Below are 6,319 nucleotides of genomic sequence, written 5' to 3' on the forward strand. Positions count from 1 at the left end.
CTCTGCAAGAAGATGGTATGTCTCAAAGGTGCTACCATTGCTTCATTAATTGCGTTACTTACCTGTTGGGCTGGTTTGAGTGGAAATCCAGAATGCCGTCTACATCAGATACACCAGTTTTCACACCCCTCCTGTAACCTTTCCTGTTTTCAGTCTATCCTTCCCTCTCTCATTTATTCTTTGCTCTCCCCCTCAACCACAAACAAGTGATTTGGATACCCAAATCTCCTGTCCCGGGATGAACTCTGGGCTTGAATCTAGACTGCCTTATTTCCCTTTTCTCTGTGAGATAACCTGCCCCCCACCCCGGAAATTATATACAGTGGTACCTCAGGTTACAATACGCTTCAGGTTACAAACTTCACTAACCCAGAAATAATACCTCGGGTTAAGAACTTTGCTTCAGGATGAGAACAGAAATCGTGCTCAGGCGGCGTGGCGGTAGCGGGAGGCCCCATTAGCTAAAGTGGTGCTTCAGGTTAAGAATAGTTTCAGGTTAAGAAAGGACCTCCGGAACAAATTAAGTTCTTAACCTGAGGTACCACTGTATATTTAGTGAACCACCTTTTGATATTCTGAATGGTCACAACCTTGTCTATTTGAGGTCAGTGTTCAGATAAACTCTTCTTCTCTGGGTGCAAATGGGCTCCTAATTTTCCCTTCTGTGACTCTTGCTACCATCCCATCTCTGACTTCTATGCTGGCAACTGTGACCACACAATCCTTCTCCGGCTGCCTCTTTCTTGAACTGTACATACTATATATTTAAAGCACATGGCTTCCTCTGAAGAATCCTGGGAACTGTAGTTTACCCCTCAACAAGCTGCAATTCCCAGCATCCTTAGCAAAATCTGCTTCCCAGAATTCTTTGGGGGGGGGAGTCACGTGCCTTCAATGTCCGGTGTTTATGCACCACTGATTTCTTTTTTTAGGTATAAAGGTAAAGGGACCCCTGACCATTAGGTCCAGTCGTGGCCGACTTTGGGGTTGCGGGCGCTCATCTCGCTTTATTGGCCGAGGGAGCCGGCGTACAGCTTCCGGGTCATGTGGCCAGCATGACTAAGCTGCTTCTGGCAAACCAGAGCAGCGCACGGAAACGCCGTTTACCTTCCCGCCGGAGCGGTACCTATTTATCTACTTGCACTTTGACGTGCTTTCGAACTGCTAGGTTGGCAGGAGCAGGGACCGAGCAACGGGAGCTCACCCCGTCGCGGGGATTCGAACCGCCGACCTTCTGATTGGCAAGTCCTAGTCCCACAGCGCCACCCGCATCCCTTTTTTTTAGCTGTCATATAAAAATGCAATATAATTCAAAACAACTGATTGATTTAAACAGCAACAGTAGAAGTATTTAAAGAGAGAGGCTACCTGTTAGTTAGAACGGAGACTTCCATAACGTGTTGGTTTTCTTTTTTGTTGTTTTATCCATATGAAAGTGAGGTCACACCATTGTGGTTAGTGTCAGACTGGGACCTTCGAGACCAGGATTCAAATCCCCACTGGGTCATGAAGATCACTGGGGAATCCTTGGGCCAGTCACCATCTCTTAGCATGTCCTACCTCACAGGGTTCTGAGGATGAAATGAGGAAGAGGAGAACCATGTACATCACCCTGAAATCCTTGGAAGATAAAGGTAGTATATAAATGTAATAACTAAATAAAAATAAGAGTTGAGGTCCATCTACTCTTCTGTAGAGCAGGTGTTCCATTCTCTGGGGGCCACCACATAAAAGGTCCAGTCTCTATTGCCTGCCAACTGAATCAACCTTATAGGCAGGCACTGAACTGAACTTCTGGCCTTCCTTTTTCCACAGATGCTCTCTCTTTCTCCCTCCATCACTTCTTCAACTTTTGTGCTTGCTGTAGGGCAAGAGCAAAGGTATTTCCTCTTTCAGCGTAAGAAGCAACTGCAAAACACTGTTCTTTTGGGATAGCCATGGCCCCATCCACAGTATCAAAATTCTGAGTGAGCAGTGTCACAAATGCACACACATAAACACACATCCTGCTTTGATGGTTTGTGCCTCCTCTTCCCAAAACGTCAAAGGACGTTCCTTAGGTTGTGCTACAGCCATAGTAGTTTATCTGAAAGCAGTGGCAACTGGTGCTCCATCAGTACAATGAGATTCGAGAAATTTGGAGGCATTTCCAAGCACAGGCCAGATGTATATTTTCCACTACATCCTCGCTCCCCTCCCCATGAGCTTGGCTTCTGCCTTTGTTAATAGCACTCTGCTAACATTGGCATGCTATGCTGTAGCAAAATATGGGTGCGATGGAAGTGACTCATATGCCGCTTATGTCCTGGGCATTTTGCCACTTCCTTGTCCATTCAGTTTTCTCTCCTGCAGCTCCTTGAGCAATGCACAAGGCATAATAAGGAGATGGAAAATAATTTGCTGTAAATCTAGTCTAGTGCTCTGTTTTCCTACAGCAACCATCTTCAGAGCACTTGCACAAGATGAAAGGTGGTCTGTTGGTCATCCCAAGGAATTGTGCGCTCCTCGATATGGCAGGCTAAAAATGTCATAATATTGGCAATTTATTGATCATATACTCTTTGACTTCTTACCCAAAACAGGAGCAATATGGCATCACAAGACTCAGGGCTCTGTGTTCCTGCATAAAGTGTTCAAGGTTGTCAAAGTATGAGGCATTTAGTTTGGCATTTCACAATCCAGTGAGATGAGATGCTGGGAGATATTATTTTTTTATGAAAATGATTAAGAATAAATTTTAAAATCCAGAAACAGAAAAGTCCAGGAAGGGGACCAAGACCCCGAACCCATGGCTATACAGTGGTACCTCGGGTTAAGAACTTAATTCGTTCTGGAAGTCCATTCATAACCTGAAACTGTTCTTAACCTGAGGTACCACTTTAGCTAATGGGGCCTCCTGCTGCCGCCGCGCGATTTCTGTTCTCATCCTGAAGCAAAGTTCTTAACCCGAGGTACTATTTCTGGGTTAGCGGAGTCTGTAACCTGAAGTGTCTGTAAACCTGAAGCGTCTGTAACCTGAGGTACCACTGTATCCCTGCCTACTGTGGTCCTTCAGTCAGTCTCCCTCAAAAGACCACCCAGTTTATCACAATCTGGTACCACCCAGGTAGTACCCTGGTACCAATCTGGTAGTACCCAGAGGCAAAAAGCAAGCCCTCATTTCATCGCTTCCTCAACAATCTGCTTTAAGAATTATTTGGGGGTGGGTTTTGTGTCTGCCCCTTCCGCGCACTGTCGAGAGCCCAGTGAGAAATAAGAGCCCCATAGTCTCGGTAACCATGGCCACGACCCCCAGTCTAGCTGGGCAGAGCAAGCCATCGAGCAGATTAATGGCTGCTTTGTCAGTCAGCATTGTTCTGCCGCTGAGCTTAGCGAGGCCCCGGCTGACCCTGTCACCCAAAATAGCAGCACCGGCCCCATCACTTCCTAAACAATCTCGCACACCCCGGCCGAGTCTCACTACCAGGGCACCCGAAAGGCGTCTGCTCAGTTGCCATGGCATCCTTGGGGATTAATGTGTGCAGCCAGTAATCAGACAGGACAAAAGGGACACCAAAGTGCTCTTCCTGTAACACCTGATTCTGAGGTTGCATGCACAGAATGACAATTCCAAGCACTGGGGAAACTGTCTGGACAGTCAGCCAGTGGCTTAATTTTCAGACGGGGCAGAGGAGGAGAAAAGGAACGAGAAATGAAATACGTGGGTTGGAAATCATTACAGATTTTTATTTTTATGTGGTGGTGGTGATGGTGGGGGAACTCAGATCATTTTAGAGCAAAGATTGTCGATTTAGGAAGCTAATATAATTCATCACAATTATCTCTCTTTGTGAACATAATCAGCATGGAGATTTAAAGGAATTTGACATGCGCATGTTCTGTCACTGAAAGAGCACGAACGAAGCATTTTCTCCTTCCTCTCTTCCTTCAAATAAGCAGATTCCTAGAACGGGGATTCCCAAGTGGCCTATGGATGAGCTTCATCCAGGAGGAGTGTATGTAAGGAACACTTACAATTTGAACACTATGGAGTTCACAGTGTAATACAACATACAATATAAGAAATAAAAGAAGCAGTTAAAAATAACACAGCATCTTACACAGTGTGTTACAATTGTTACAACAGGGAGAAAAAGATTGTTATGTGGCCCGCCAAAACTGTTTGCAATTTTGAAGGGGTCCATGCAGGGGGAGTTTACGAACCACCATAAGACCCTAAGGGCAGTATATAAATTCTAATAATAATAATAATAATAATAATAATAATAATAATAATATGCACTGTCCTAGAAGACAGCAACATCTAGGTACGAGGATGTTGATATCTTTTTTTTTATTTTTTTTATTGATTTTAATTCATTTTGCTACATCCAACATTAAAACAGGTGAAAAAATAAACATACATAACACATACATACAAAAAAGGAGTACATAAATAAAAGAAATAATAATAAAAAAAACAAAAGAAAAAACATCTCCTAACATAAAACACCAACTAATTAACTTACATTAACTAAATAACTAAATAACACACAACATTAATTGACTTCCCTTCATCTCGGTTTCAGAATATATTATATGATTTTTTATCTGCAGTTTCTTTTCCTCAAAAGACTCTTTACGTCACAAGTGTTACGTCATACCTACTGTGATTTTTAGATTTTTTACCTCTGTTTCCATATATGTCATAAATTTATTCCATTCTTTATTAAACTTTATGTCTTTTTGATTTCTTATTTTCTGTGTCATTTTTGCCAGTTCTAAATAATCAAATAGTTTGGTTTGCCATTCGTTTGATATCTAGGTAATACATTCAAAGCACCCATCCTAATGCTCAGGGTGTGTCTAATATCTTAATCCAGGAACGACCAACTGCCCCCCTTTCCGATTCTGTACAGCTTGTGTCCCAAATTCACCCAGGAAATGATGTCACCGCAGGCTGCATCTGACTTAGCCAGTGCAACTCCTCATATGATGTAAGAGCACATCTTGGATTGGAATCAGCACACCCGTTCTCTTGTATGGTCAATATCTCCTATGCAAATACATTATTTCCTCTCTTTCCAATGTTCAGAGGTGATTGCGGTTTCCTGTGTAGACAGAACAGTACCATTTGTGCACAAGGAGGAAGTATAAGCAGATTTGGGGAAAATCCAAAGTATACAGAATATTTAGAAGATATTTAGAAGAGGAAGAACCTAATGAAGACATGCTTTGTGGCCATGCAACATTGACTGACTGCGTGGCTGTATATATGGAGAAGGGCACGTCTGACTGACTGAAGTGCTGAACTGAGCACTCTGCTGCAACATTTTGTTACAGGCCCAGTGCTTTTTTTTCTTGGGGTACTCAAGAGTACACAGTACTGGCACCATTGTGTTTTTTAAAATTTTTTAAAAAAGGTCAAAAGTGTGGCATTTACTACAACAACTTCATGGTGAGTACCGGCACACTTTTGTCTTTAAAAAAAAACAAAAACTTTTTTTTCTAGAAAGAGCACTGTAGAGGTCCCACTTATTCTAGTGTAAAGTCCAAGTTCAGTTCTCAGTATCTCCAGCTGAAGGGGTGAGAAGGCCTCTCTGTTCAACCACTTCTGCAGTCATGGTCATGTTAAATGTTTATTGTGACCTTGCATAATATTTCATACAATTCAGTTAGTTTCTAATGCTTAGTCTAGGGTTGGGAAACCGGTTAGCCTTCTCAATGATGCTGGACTCCCACCTCCCATCAGTGCAAGCCAGCATGCCCAGTGGTTAGGCCTGATGGGGGTTGTAGTCATCCCCCATCAGCCCTAACCATTGGATTACACTGTGATTTCTCATCTGAGTTTCCAAATGATCTGATGTACAGTGGGGTGTATTTTGGGAGGGAGGCTTCCTATTTCTCGAGGTTTGAGGATCGACAAATGTGGGAGGGAGTAGCTTTTCTGAGCAAAAATCTCAACAAGATCACAGAGGATTCCCCCCCCTTTTTTTCTTTTAATGATTAACTGCATCCTTCCAGGATGCAGAGCTGGTGCTTTCTGATGCTTTCAAAATACTCACCCCTCTCTGTGTGTGCATTCATTTCCATTCACAAAATACCTGACCATTTAAATAACCACAAGGAACAGAACATGAAAATAGCCCCTGACAATATTAATCTGAAATATGTTTCCTCTGAAATCTTCCAGCATCCCATCTCTAGGCTATTAAGGAAGCATAAAAAAAAAAAACCGAAAGAGGGAGAGGGAGGGAGTCAGCAGCCAGAGGCAATAATAGTTAAGTGCAAAGGCAGGAGATGCTTGCAGCTGTTTATTAAGTTGTGCAAAGCAGATTAC

This window comes from Podarcis filfolensis (assembly GCF_964270895.1).
Source record: "Podarcis filfolensis genome assembly, chromosome: 15".
NCBI classification, from domain to species: domain Eukaryota; kingdom Metazoa; phylum Chordata; class Lepidosauria; order Squamata; family Lacertidae; genus Podarcis; species Podarcis filfolensis.